General features: G+C 32.5%; 1 pseudogene; it reads right to left on the reverse strand.

Annotated features, from left to right (window-relative positions):
* Positions 1–2,623: 2,623 nt before the first annotated feature.
* On the reverse strand, positions 2,624–5,808 carry LOC139853988 (protein NRT1/ PTR FAMILY 3.1-like; annotated as a pseudogene).
* Between the last annotated feature and the right edge of the window lie 9,458 nt (positions 5,809–15,266).

Below are 15,266 nucleotides of genomic sequence, written 5' to 3' on the forward strand. Positions count from 1 at the left end.
TTGTAAGTCGTTATATGTCTAATCACGGGAAAGAGCATTGGGAAGCGGTCAAATGGTTGCTTCGTTATTTGAAAGTTACTTCTAATATGGGATTGTGTTTCTCCAAAAACAATCTCATACTTAGGGGTTATGCGGATGCTGATTTGGGTGGATGTGATGATTCGGGGAAAAGCACTACGGGTTATGTTTTCACAATAGGGAAGACGGCGGTTAGTTGGATGTCTCGACTACAAAAGAGTGTTGCTTTATCAACTACCGAGGCCGAATATATGGCTATTGCAGAAGCTTCTAAAGAGCTTGTTTGGTTGAAGAACTTCTTAGGTGAGTTGGGTAAAAGACAAGACTATTGCGTCTTGTATTGTGATAATCAAAGTGCAATACATCTTGGGAAGAATCCGGTGTTTCATAGTCGTACGAAACACATCAAGATAAGGTATCATTTTATTCGACAACATATAAATGATGGTACTTTATTATTGGAGAAAATCCTTGGTACGAAGAATCCTGCTGATATGTTTACTAAGGTTGTTACGACAGAGAAATTGAGGTTTTGCATTACCTCAATTGGTCTTCTAATGAATTGATGAGAGAAGACCCCAACTAGAGAATTAGAGAGTTAATGTTTCAATTCTAACAAGTAGTGTTGAAGACCTTGTATCGAAAGTCTGCTCATCCGAAGTATGTGTGGAGTGTGCGTGTCCCAAATGGAGTTTGGCGGTATAATGGTGGTTTAACGTTCTTGGTTAGATCGTTGATATTTTGGGTTGACGAAGATTGGGTTTGTTCAAAGTCTCCAAGTGGGAGATTGTTGGAGATATGGAGAACTTTAAACAATTAGAGGGAAGATTCCAGGAAACTCACAAGAAGCTTCCACGAAGTTGTTAGGAAACTCACATGTAGCTTCCACGAAGTTGTTAGGAAACTCACATGTAGCTTCCACGAAGCTATCAGGAAACTCACATGTAGCCTCCATGAAGCTGTCAGGAAACTCACATGAAGCTTCAAGGAATTATTTTTAGCTTATTCCTTAAACCATTCTATAAATAGACCCTCTTGTAACTCATTGTAAACACACCACAAATATTCAGTTAATACATTCTCTAGTTGGTCCGTGGACTAAAGCAATCACAACGATTGCATATAACCACGTTATCTCTTGTGTCGATTTACATTTCTTGCATTTATAATCTTTCGTTCATTAAGTGGGTTAGTAATCTTGTAGAATTACTATCGGTGAGTGATCTTGTTGAATCACTTGCGTTGTTTTGGGTCCTAATATTCTTAGAAAAGCAGTGTATAATTACATAAATATAAGCATATATACTGGCAAGTGAATGAATGATTAGTAAGGGTGGGGTCTTGAAATAAATTTAAAATAAGCCCAATATACACATGACCTTTTATCACTTAATGTCAAACCTCTAGTTTTTTAGTCTTATGAAATTTTTTTTTTTTTTGAAAAGCTAGTCTTATGAAATTTGTAAACACACTTTGTTATAAAGCACAACTTGTGTAACCTTGAATAGACCGCTTTGGACACTACATTAGTATTTCTATTTGAGGTAAATTTGCAATTATAGAGTAATATGTGTTTCTGTTTTACCATAATGTTGTGCTTGTTAGCATAATTAGTTCTCTCTAATACTAAGCCTCTTTACTTTAACTTTAATTAACCCGTTTAGTTTTGGGGCTTCATTTGTAAGAAGTATAACAATGGTGATGTAAACACGCAATTGAGAGAACTTTCATTTTCATTGATATTTCCAACATTGTTTCTGATAAATCCACTCAAAATTTCTATATACCCGGTGTAGTAGAAAATTTTTATGTTGGAATTTATTTGAGTGTATTTCTGGGAAGATGGCGTCAAATGATGGTGGATTTGTGAGGTTCATTTGGGTCGTGTGTAGTAATACTTCAGATTTGTTTAGAATATAAAATCTTGAGCAGGATTAAAACTCCCAAAGCTGTGGTTATTCGTTTGTGCGTAAACTTACTTGACTAAAAATATTAGCCCAAACTTTGTATCTTTATATACATCTTCAATACCTTTTACACTTAAACTAATTAGTATACTTAAACTAATTAGTATGCAAAAGCTCAATTATTGCTACAGCTTTTTCATGCATTGTTCTCTCCGTGTTATTTAATTATCAAAAAAGCTATTCTCTTTTATGTTTAGAAACAAAAGCAGAGTCTGTGTACCTTTATAAGGAAACAACTACCATACGTTTGCACCTTTTGCATCTATACAGTTCTTTATTGAATGGTTATTTTACTTCATCTCCTTCCACTAAAAGTACATTTTCACATAAATAAAACCGATAACACTGATAGTGACTTATTAATATACAGTTGTCTCATGTGAATGTTTAGTTAAAGTTAAAATTTTAGATTCTTGATTCCAACACTTCATCTAAGAACAAACTTTTGTGAAACTTTTGTTAGCTATGAACTTGTTGCTTGAAACTGATTAAAGAGTTTAGTACTACACTTTTGATGTACTTTTGTTACAACACAATATTCTATTTTAAAAAGCTGAAATACATGAAATGAATTTACATATTAAATTTTAATACACCCGTTCGTTGATGAGTATATTTTTATTGATGTAGCACATTTATTACTTTGTTACATCTACTCCTATACTATTTACAACTAATTCTTGATCTGCATCATCGCTTTGCTATCTATTCGACGGGCTTATAGGTATAGAGCCAGGCACATATACAATAATACACAAGGTTTACTACTTGTATCCCAGTAACAAGCATGTAGTAGTATTGCAATTTACCTCTATTCAAATTCCTATCAGGCAACCAACTCTTTCCATTTCGATCAGCAGTATACTTATGAACCATAGTCACCAAAAACGTTCCTGCATATTGTCTTAATCCGTTTGCAGTCCAATATAGAGCCAATGCCGAGCTTTTCATACTTTCGGGGTGACTGATCGTAAATAAACTCCAATTTACCAACTTGAAAAAATGCCCCGGCTACACCATGAAGCGAATATTGAGGAACCAACCAGAACACACTTATCGGTATCATTTGAGTTGGCTTGTCAAGCAAGTTATAGTCTCGTGCTATATTTTTCCTTTTAATCTCTACAAAAGATGCGACAAATGTTGCACAAATGCTTATTATGAAGCCAACACCAATCCGTTGTAAACATGTGATTCCTGCAGGGTTTTTTGTAATGCGGGATGCAATGGGGATAAATACACGGTCATATAAAGCGATAGTAATAATTGTGGCTAGGACATCAAAGACGGCCATACTAGCTGGAGGTATTTCAAATGAGCCATTTTTGACTAGGTGACGGTTCATGGTCCGAGCTTGCATTAGGGTGAAGCTACCTTGGTGTGAATACGCCATTACATATACTATTCCTGTTGACACAATTGGCAAAATTCAAATGATGGATTTGAGTTCTTCGACTCTATGGACAGTAGAAATTCGCCACAATTTTGGTGATGTTGAAAGAAGGTCACTGGTGTCATCTTGGGTTATTATAGCAGCCTTATCAAACCACCTTCAAAAATACACACCAAAAATAACATTATGATACTAATTTAGGGCTAACGAACTAAATTAAATAGCAAAATCAATGAACATTATGATACTAATTAAGGCCTAATGAACATTATGATACTAATTTAGGGGTAATGCACTAAAAAGCATAATTAATGAACATTATGATACTAATTTAGGGCTAATGAACATTATGATACTAAAAGGCTTGTCCGATGAGCCTTAAGCTCATCTAATAAGCCTAAGCTCGTCTGATAAGCCTTTAGCTCGTTTGATAAGCATAGAGTTCCTCCGTTAAAATTGTTCGATAAGCATTAAGCGATGTATTATGATGCTAATTTAGGGCTAATGAATTAAACCTACAATTTGATAATTTTTCTAGCAATCCTTCATTAGTTATAAGGTTCTTCCTTTTCAGGCTACCTGGGATATGCTTTAGTGAAGTTTGAACCTAGACCTCTTAGGAGAAACTCATAGTCGCAACCACTAGACTATGTTAGGATGGTTTAATCTTTCATTTGGTTGTAATGGTTTAAAATAGAATGATATAAGTAAAAACTTTTTGTAAGTGTAATGAGCTTGCTAAAAAAGCATAATGACCCAAATGGATTTTTCGAAAATAATACAATGACAGTATTTGAACTTTAGTTGTATAGTAATTACCTCAATTGATCGGAATGAACAAGTCGTCCATCCTTAGAAATATTTGCATCGAGTTCTTTGTTCTCGTATAGAAATTTATCATCTAATGGTGCCTCAACGTTCCGCTTCTTTATAGCAGCAACAATCACTTGAATAAGTCTCACAAATGGACTTCCTTCTGGTTTTAATTTCTTATAAATCGGAGATCCTACTAAAAACATTACAAATGCAACCACCATTGCGATTGTTGGAATACCAAGACCCCACCCCCAATTAACATAGTCTTGTACATACACAACCAGTGTTATCGCAGATAAACTTGCTAGTGACATCAAAAAGTAGTACCAATTGAAGAAATTCCAGTTTTTCGTTTGCGTTTTTAGTTTCATACTATCTAGTTGATCTGCAGCAAACGCGACAACACAAGGCCGTATGCCACCTAAGCCGATTGACGTTAAAAGAAGGGAGATATAAAGAACCGATAGTTGAGATTTTGATGCTTCTTTGCAGTTCAGTTGGGTGGGACACTGTTGTGGCCTGAACTGTGGCAAGATTGATGATACAGTAATGATGATCATCCCCTGAATTAGATAAATATTTACGGAATTAAATATGTCTGACAAATATAACGGAGTGTTTGGGATTGCTTATTGAAGGTACTTATTTCCTAATTCCATCTATAATCAATAAATTAGTTTGCTTAGACCAACTGTTTAACTGATTATTTCAAAAGGCATAAATTGTTGGAATGAAAGCAATCTGAAACATCCATTTTGTAAGTTGGTGTGGAGTGTACCATTTCATAAACAAGCAAGGCTATGATGATGGTCCAGTAGCAACCCACAAATGAATCAGCAATAAATGCGCCAATAAGGGGCATAAAACTTGCAACGCCGTTGAAATTAGTTAGGGTGTTGGATGCCTTCACCAACGCCATGTTAAGTTGTTCGGTTAGGTAGGTAATCATGTTGTCTTGGAAACCAGTCGCGGCAAATCTCTCACATATCTCATTCGCTGTGGAATCACTAGTTATTAGTTACTCTCGTTTATAATATGATCATAGAATAGATAATGATAATGAAAATTATAATCTAACTTATGTTATGAAGACTTGTAGAATAGGAAGCAGATAGTTTTGTTATAATTGTGTAAAATATTAATAAATCGAGAATAAACAAGATAGATACTAGTTATATTGTTAGTAAATCAGTGGCCTTTTATTCATTCTTTATGAACAATTATTTGCTGGTGAACAAACATCACCATAGACCTTAAAAAATCGAAAGTACCATGATGAACAAACCAATTACGAAATTCTTCTTGTACGGAAAAAGTTGCGCTTTTTAACTTAATTTCGTAAGCTACATCAACTTTTTTAGATTGCAGCCAAATAAAACGCTTGATAAAGAATTACGTTGAGATGGTTATTAGCAGACAGATTTCAACTAGTGTTTCAGGCAGTCGAGTCTAGCTTCTTATACCGCTCTCAAATAACTAACTAAATGAAATATAATTTGAGGTTCAAAAGTACATACCAAGGATAAAGGGCATTGTTCTGATCCCACCAAGCTTCTTTTGCTTTGCAACCTTAATAGGTTCTTCATCTTCATTGTTCTCATTCTTTAGTTCCATTTTGTTGAAGTTTTTTGCAATTTGAATTTTGAGTAAATAAATCGAGAGCGAGTATTTTTACTCAGATGTATCTAGTCTAACCGAGTTATCACGTGACTATATATTTCTGACACTTTCTATAACCACCCAAGAATGTCACAATATCCAAATCCCAACCACTAGGCCTTCAGAATTTTGGTTCGTAAACTTTCTTTTTCAATAAAGCACTATTTGTGTACCGCGGTTTGGAGACTACATTAGTATATCTCTCTGAGGTAAATTTGCAACTACAGATTTATAACGTATTTCAGTTTTTTTCCCTTTTAATTATTTACGTTCATGTTGTGCTATTTTCTTGGTTACTGTTGAATTAAATAGTATGAGCTTTCGTAATCATTCATCAACACCTCGATGAATGCTCCTGGATTGTAATTTTTGTTGAAATTGTTAGCGTATCTAAGATTGTTATTGAACATTAATCTTATATTATGTAAACTTAATTAGTAAGAAAACTTAGCTATTAAGTATTCTTAACTATTAAGGATACTTAGCTATTATGTATTCTTAGTCATTAAGTATTCTTAGCTATTAAGTTTTCTTAATTATTATAATTATTAAGTATTCTTAGTTATTAAGTATTCTTATCTATAAAGAATACTTCGATATTTAGTTTTCTTACTTGTTAAGAAATTATCGGTATTCGTGATACTTACCTCCTAAGATTTCTTAGAGGTTAAGTAAGTCAGTTTTTGTTAGTCTATAAATAGGAGTTGTAATCGAGAGTTGTATAAGATAACAAATCTTTAAATAATACACTCAATCTTCTAATTATTTTTATTCTACACTTCCATTATTTATTCTAATCTACTTAGCAACAAAGTCTTGCTATTTTAATCTTAACCAACAAAGTCCTGTTATTTTAATCTTTCAAGTGTAGAATTCTATTCTATTCTTGAACATTTACAGTGGTATCAGAGCCAGGTTCTTAAGGGGGGCTGTTTTATTCACGATAAAGAAATTTTAGACTAGACATGGCATCTAGTTCAACTGCTCCAGCAATTCTAACATTTAATGGGTTGCACTATCACATTTGGGCAGTAAAGATGAAAATATACTTGAAGTCTCAAGGTTTATGGAAAGTTGTAAAGACTGATGAAGATCCTCCAGCACTCAGAGCAAACCCAACTGTTGCTCAACTAAGAAATTATGAAGAAGAGTTGCTGAAGAAAGATAAGGCACTTACCTGTTTACATTCAGGAATTGCTGATCAAATTTTCACCTCAATAATGGACTTGGACACACCAAAAGCTGTGTGGGATAAAATCCAAGATACCTATGAAGGTTTTGATAGAGTAAAAGCTGTCAGATTATTAACTCTCAGACGAGAGTTTGAATTGTTGAACATGAACGATGATGAACTCGTGAAAGATTATTCATCGCGAATAATGGATGTTGTTAATCAAATTAGACTTCATGGTGATAAGATTTCAGACCAGAAAGTGGTGGAGAAAATAATGATAAGTGTTCCTCAAAAGTTTGAAGCCAAAATTTCCACAATAGAAGAATCGTGTGATGTTAGCATGCTTACAGTTTCTGAACTAACAAGAAAGCTTCAAGCACAAGAACAAAGGGTCTCTATGAGATCCAAAGAAAAGGTTGAAGGTGCTTTTCAAGCTTCCTTCAAAAATAACAAGGCAGGAAATTCAAGCCAAAACACGTACAAGAAAGGAAATTACAAATGTACTTTCCCTCCATGTAAAGTTTGTCAAAATACAAATCGTGAAGAAGCTGATTGTTGGTTCAAAGATAAACCAAACTTTAAGTGCAATTTTTGCAAAAAGTTTGGACATATTGAGAAATGTTGTAGAGCAAAGAAAAATCAAGGCCAAACAAAGGAATTTCAGTTGGCAAATGTCTCTAAAGAAAATCAGGAAACAACTGAACACTTGTTCATGGCATCGCATGTCGATTACAAAAGTAGAGATGTGACTACTGATGAAGGAGCCTATTGGGATTGGAATATGAAGGAATTTAAAAGGCATGAAGCTTCTATTTCAAATCTCCAAAAAGAATCTCATTTTGATGATCCGGAATTTGATGTCGAAGACATAACTGACACCAAAGTTTTGAGAACTAGAAAAAATGTTGATATTTACGAGTCTTGTAATCACGTTGTTATGGAGCCTGAAAGCTATATTGAAGCCTCCAAACATGATGAATGGAACGAAGCCATGAAAGCAGAACTCGAAATGATTAAGAAAAATAAAACATGGAAGCTTGTTGATTTGTCAAAGGGTAAGAATGCAATAGGTGTCAAATGGGTGTTTAGAACTAAGTTTCAACCTGATGGTTCAGTTCATAAACATAAAGCAAGTTTGGTAGCGAAAGGATATTCTCAAATTGCCAGTGTGGATTTTAGGGAGACTTTCGCTCCAGTTGCTCGTCATGACGTGATCAAGTTTGTAGTGACCCGTCCTAATCCATCTGGACGAAGTCTTCAACAGTTGGTCCCATTGCGAGGTTCTCACCTCTATATGCCATGAACGACTCCATGTAGTATGAGCAAATACACAGCGGAAGATTTTTTTCATACCTGAGAATAAACATGCTTTAAAGTGTCAACCAAAAGGTTGGTGAGTTCATAAGTTTATCATAAAACAATAAAATTCATCATTTTGATAGACCACAAGATTTAAATGATGCATGGTACAAATGGGCCCGAATCCTATACCACCTATAATGTACATGCGATATCTTTTAAATACAGTACACCTTTCTCGTGTAGGAAATCATCTTTCATAAATCTTAGTAACCGTACACATATCTCGTGCACAAAAACTAATACACATAATATGTGTATAAAAATCATTCTCTCGATACATAACATTCACACAATTGGTGGCAATTATCATGTCCACATAATTCAATGGTGGCAATTATCATGTCCACATAATTCAATGGTGGCAATTATCATGTCTACATAATTCAATGGTGGCAATTATCATGTCCACATAATTCAATAATAATCCGCAGAACTTCTGTCTGCATAATAATTCATTCGAGGAATGTTTTGCTTTTGTCTATCTCGTCAAACATTTATAAAAGCATTTCATGTATTCGCAGTTCAAAATATATATTTCAAGAGCATTTAATAAAGTAGTTGTAAAAACAGCGCATGTATTCTCAGTCTCAAAAATGTAAAGAGTAAAAGGGAGCAAATGAACTCACGCATATAAATATTGTAAAACAGTTAATAAAGTATTTGCATATATTCTCAGCCCAAAAATGTAATGAGTAAAAAGGGAGCAAATGAACTCACAATACTGTATTTTGTAGTAAAAATACATATGACGACATTGAACAAGTATAGGGTTGGCCTCGGATTCACGAACCTATATCATTAATGTATATTAACACATATATTTGTAATCGAACAAATTTATATATATTGTATCTTAGTTTATATGTTATATGTATTTAATTTGTATATATTTAAAATGATTAATAATTATACATGTAGATATCTTAATATGTATATTAGTATTTTATCAAAAATTTGTTATTTGTAATATTTATAAAATAATGTTAATATGTTTAGTATATAATTATATGTAATATATGTATAACATTTATTTTTTATAAAAATAATAATTAAAATAATAATTAAAATAGTAATGATAATTAAAATAGTAATGGTAATAATAATGATAGTTTTTAATAATAATGTAAATTACTAATCATAATATTAAAAATAGTAATGTTTTTATATAAAAATCATTTCAATAATAATAATAAAATAATAATACTAATAATAATAATAATAATGATGATGATAATGATAAATAAGTAAGCTACCTCAAAAATAAGCTTTCTAAAACAAATCTGCCATAGCCTAGGCTCGAACCCACAACCTCCCGCAACCCCGCACCACTCCTTAACCATTCCACCAATTATGTTTTTCTGTTATACTTCGACATCCATCCATATTTAAGCCATTTTCATCTCTGTTTCTATTTTCTTCAACAGACAACATTAATTGGATCTTGGCCCAATCTACAAATTAAAGGACTTCGGCCCAATATATTTGAATCATAATAGCCCAACCGAAACCTCATAAGCCCAAAATCTTGATTAGCCTAACTACCTAAGATAAGCCCAAGTAACCCTTTACCAAATCAAATGTTGATTATTTAATCCACTTATGGGATTGTGGTACGGTTTACAAATGCAGGAAAATCATCACCAATCTAGTAGCAACCTTGACTAATCCCTAATCGTACCATCATCATTATTTTACCATCAACTCATCATCTGTATCATTATCTATCTAGTTATCTATATTATCATCTATATTACAATCATACCCTTATCTCTCCATTACCATCATCTGCTAACAACATTGTTTATATCATCATCTATAACCTCATAGTATCACTAATTTGTTTATTATAATCTGTTATTTCATGTAACATTTAGCAATTTATCAATCGATTTCCATATTGGATCATCATGTTTTTCGACTCAATACAAAAGCTAGCCTCGGTCCATGTTTGAAAAAAAAAAAATGACAGCCCATATGGAATGTTAAAAGAAAACGACCCAATACCAAATAAAGGTATGATCGACCAGCTTTCTTAAAAGTATTCGGTTTATTATTAATAATTATCATCATATATCAACATTAACATTATTATGCTGTCATTTTTGTGAGATGACCCCTTCCCCACTTCTTTTTATTTGTAAAAGCAAATATTAATCATTCAACTACTTTGCCTTATTCCTATTTGTTTCTTTTAGGTGAACAATAAAAAAATATAGTAATGAAAACAGTATAGAACTGCAGCATGGTTATAGGTGGTGAATCATGGTGAGTTGTGGTTGTTTGTGTTGGGTCTCTTGGCTGTAAAAACGATGGTAATGTGAATGTATTATCCGTTGCTCAAAACAGAAAAATGAAAGAGAAGAGTAAGAAAAAAAAATTATGATGGTGGTTTATGATGAGGAACAGAAATAAAGATAACAACGATAGTAGCTCAGTTTGTGTTTCGAGCAACCAGAATAAAAAGATGGTAGTAGCAGCGTTTTAAATGAGGATTCGTGGTGGAGGGTTTTAGTTGTACGAATATAAACAGAAAAAAATATAGTAGCTGAATCGTACCGTGATCATATCAGAAAAGAGACACATGAAACTAATTCATAACTTGCAAGTGGGTTTGTGTCTTGTGACTCATCGATGGTAAGGCAGACTAGTAACACAATTGAGATATAAAACAGGAAAACTTTTAAGTTGCAGTTGAAGGTGTTCGAGGGTGATTGAGGTGGCGATGGAGATCAATGGTGATGGACGGTTGTCTTGGGTGGGGTCGATTGGACAAAGAAAGAAAGAACCAAATTGTAAGTGGGTGTGTTCGTTTCTTGGTCACGAATATGTGAGAGAGAGAGGGAAGAGAGGAAAGTGATAACAGTGGTTCGATGGTACATGGTTGTTAGTGGTGGTTTGAGAATGAAGATGATGAATGATGCATGTTGAAGATGGCAGTGTTTATCTTCGATTAGAAAACTGAAGGAAAACATGTTTTAAAGATGTGTTCTTGGGTTGTTGATTGAAGAGACAGAACAAATTAGATTGTGGTGATGTTCGATGATCTAGTGATGATTATGGTGATACGGTTAGGTTCTTATCGAGCAGTAAAGGTAGATCAAAGGATGTGATAACTAAAATAGGAGAAAGGATTGAGTAGTATGCAGAAGAGAAAACATATATGGATAAATCTTGTGTTTATGAAACTTAATGTCATGAGTAATAAGGTTATTAGGTTATGTAACTAAGGTTTATTTTACTTGATAATATATTAATATTAGGATATAAATCGTGAGATGAGGAGTGATTGGATGTAAAAGTTATTAGTTGAAATAAGTTTAACTTCTTCCGTATCACAAACTGTAGACATGTGAACATTATTTGTTTTGTTTGTACTATACCTCAATTCGCAAGATTTAAATACAAAAAAGGAACTAGATATATAACAAAAGATTAGTTGATAGATGGTGATGGTGGGGTTCTTTTTCTAAACAAGAACAAAAATCGAATATAGATATATGGAGATGAATCTTGGTGGCAGTTGTAGTTGTCTGCTTTTTAAATCATGATTCATGTATAAGTTTACAACGTGATATTTATTTGTACTGATTATATCAACTTGCAATTTCTTTTATATCCTCACATGATTTGAAGACTAAGCACTAAAAAGGATATATTGATATTTAGATAAAATAACATATTATAAATTTTTCTATATCTATATTATTTATGAATTGTATATACACATTATAAATGTGTATAGAAATAATACAGTACATATATATATTTATATATATATATATATATATATATATATATATATATATATATATATATATATATATATATATATATCTATTAACAAACAATTGTTCGTGAATCATCAGGAAAAGTGAAAGGTCAATTGTGTACATGAATACAGTTCAAAGTTTTTGAGGTTTCGATATTACAGACTTTGCTTATCGTGTCGAGATCATCTAAAGATTAAGTTTAAATTTGGTCGGAAATTTTCGGGTCGTCACAGTACCTACCTGTTAAAGAAATTTCGTCCCGAAATGTGAGTGAGATTGTCATGGCTAACAATAAAAATGGTTTCATGGCAAATATGAGTTGATAACTAGAGTTTTATCATTATTGAATAATATGGATAAAACAATTCGATTATTTGAAAAGTACGAGTGAAGCTATCACAAAAGAGTGAAATAAAGAAATTAGAAATTCGTCTTAGCTTTTGACGTAGTCAGGGTTGAATTTCCGGAATTCAAGGGATTTAAAGAAAATCTTGGAAATCTATAAGATCTGATTCTTCGAGATTTATAGAAATTAAGATCTCTATAATTAAATGCGATTATCTGTCTCGATTACACTGTCTGATATTTCCATTATAAATTAAGCTCTTCCATTCCATTATTTTCCACCACTCTCACTTTCTATACCTTAATTCATATTTCCAAATCATCAATCAATATGTTTAATCCAGTTCTGATCCGTGTCCTTATCCTTACTCTCGCAACAATCATTCTCCTTTTCCAACTTCCACCGGAGGAATCTGTTTTCTTCTACTTCGCCCTTGGGGTTATAGTGTTTTTAATCCTCCCGTGTCTTTATGTTGCGATAAACATTGATTTACACGGTCTGCAATTTATGTGTTGTTATCGGGTTTTATATCTTCCCTTATGTGTCAGAGCTCTTTGTCTTTTTCTTCTCTTCTCGACCTCTAGTAAAGCGAGTAACGGTCCAGAATTCGTAAGTATGGAGTTTCGAATGAACTTAATGTTCTAATCAAGAAGGAACGTAATAGAACGATTTGATTTGTCAAATTACCAGAATCATTGTGAATAGAACTATCAAGAATATATCTTCTTGATATGTTCAGAGATTAATTAGAATGAAAGAGTTATGTAACATGGTTCCTGATGAGGGTATGGTGTACTGTGAACCATCATCACGTTCCATTAGAAATTCAACATGACTTACTGTAATATAATTACGTTGGCCAAGCGTCATTATATTATACTGATGTCAAAGCTAAGGGGTATAAAATACTATTAAATTTTACAAGGAAATACTATTAAATACGATACAATTTTACACAAGATATTTATTTATTTAGAGAATGGATATACTTAAACCTTGCTACAACACTTATAGGCAGTGTACCTAATCGTACAGTAGTGTAGTTTTTAGTAAGTCCGGTTCGTTCCACAGGGAATCTTTTTCACAAAGCTTAACGCTATATTAGTTTTATTTTATAAAAATATAAATATATATATATAAGTAATATTATTATTATAAAGGGGGGTTTTTACCGTTTAATGACCTGTTTGTCGATTTTAAAAAGTTGCAGTTAAAACAAAATGTAAAATATTAAATAAATAAAAGACTTAATTTAAAGCGTAAAGTAAATAACGATAATGAAATTACGATAAATAAAAGTGTGATAAAATAAACTTGCGATAATTAAAAAGTATGATAATTAAAAGTGCAATTAAATACAATAACAATAAATAAAAGTGCGATAATTAGAAGTGCAATTAAATATAAAATAAAGGAAATTAAATATGAAATAAAAGAATTATGCTTATTTAAACTTCCGTAATCATGATGTTTGACGTGTTGATTTTTAGTTTTATGCCCATGGGTTAATTGTCCTTTGTCTTGGATTATTTAATATGTCCGTCTGGTTTTTGTCCATAACAGTCCATCAGTCATAAATATAAAGTGCGAGTGTCCTCATCAAATTATCCTTATACCCGAAGTCAAATATTCCAACTAATTGGGGACTTAAACTGTAACAAGATTTTAATACTTTGTTTAATAATTACACCAGGATGTCGACTGAGTGTAACCCAAGTTTTTAATACTTTATTAACAATTATGCCAAGTGTCCTTGTACATAATTTCACCCCTATTTTAATAATTCTAGTGGCTATTAATCAATTCCCGTGTCCGGTTAAATGAACGATTATTCGTACATATAAATACCCCGCCCATCGTGTCCGATTGAGTGTATATGGTTATTTATAGGGACGTCCAATTGTAAATCTTTATATTAAAATTAACAAACTATCATTTAGTTAAACACATATAAAGCCCATTAATAGCCCATAGTCTAATTTTCACAAGTGTCGTTCTTTTGTCCAAACCCCAATTATGGTACAAAGCCCAATTACCCAATTTTAATATTTTTAGCCCAACATCATGATTACTTCGGATTAAATAAGCATAATAATAACTTAGCTACGAGACATTAATGTAAAAAGATTGAACATAACTTACAATGATTAAAAATAGCGTAGCGTTACACGGACAGAATTTCGACTTACACCCTTACAACATTCGCTAACATACCCTTATTATTAGAATTAAAATTAAAATTAAAATATAAATTATAAATATAAATATTACGTATAGATATAGAGCGAGATTGATTTATTTGATATTTTTGCGATCAAACTGCGTTTGCTTTTATAGGGATTTGAGTCCAGGTGAGCTCCGCGACTCGCGGCATTTTTGCTCTTCAAACTCCGCGAGTCGCGGAGTTTGAAATTCCAGCTCACTCCATTTTGGCTCCTTTCTTGCCGACGGATTTTTATATAAATATAATATATATATAATTTATATAATTAATTATATATTATATTATATTTATATACATAGTTAACTCGTAATTTTTAGTCTGTTGCGTCGAGCATTGAGAGTTTACTCATGTCCCGGTTCCGGATTTTCGAACGTCCTTGCGTACAATTTAATATCTTGTACTTTACGTTTTGAATCTTGTACTCTTGTAATTTCGAGACGTTTCTTATCAATAATTGGAACCACTTTGATTGTATTTTGTACTTTTGAGCTTTTTGGACCTTTGCGTCTTCAATTCGTCGAATCTGTCTTTTGTCTT

The sequence above is a fragment of the Rutidosis leptorrhynchoides genome, chromosome 6, assembly GCF_046630445.1.
Source record: "Rutidosis leptorrhynchoides isolate AG116_Rl617_1_P2 chromosome 6, CSIRO_AGI_Rlap_v1, whole genome shotgun sequence".
NCBI lineage: Eukaryota > Viridiplantae > Streptophyta > Magnoliopsida > Asterales > Asteraceae > Rutidosis > Rutidosis leptorrhynchoides.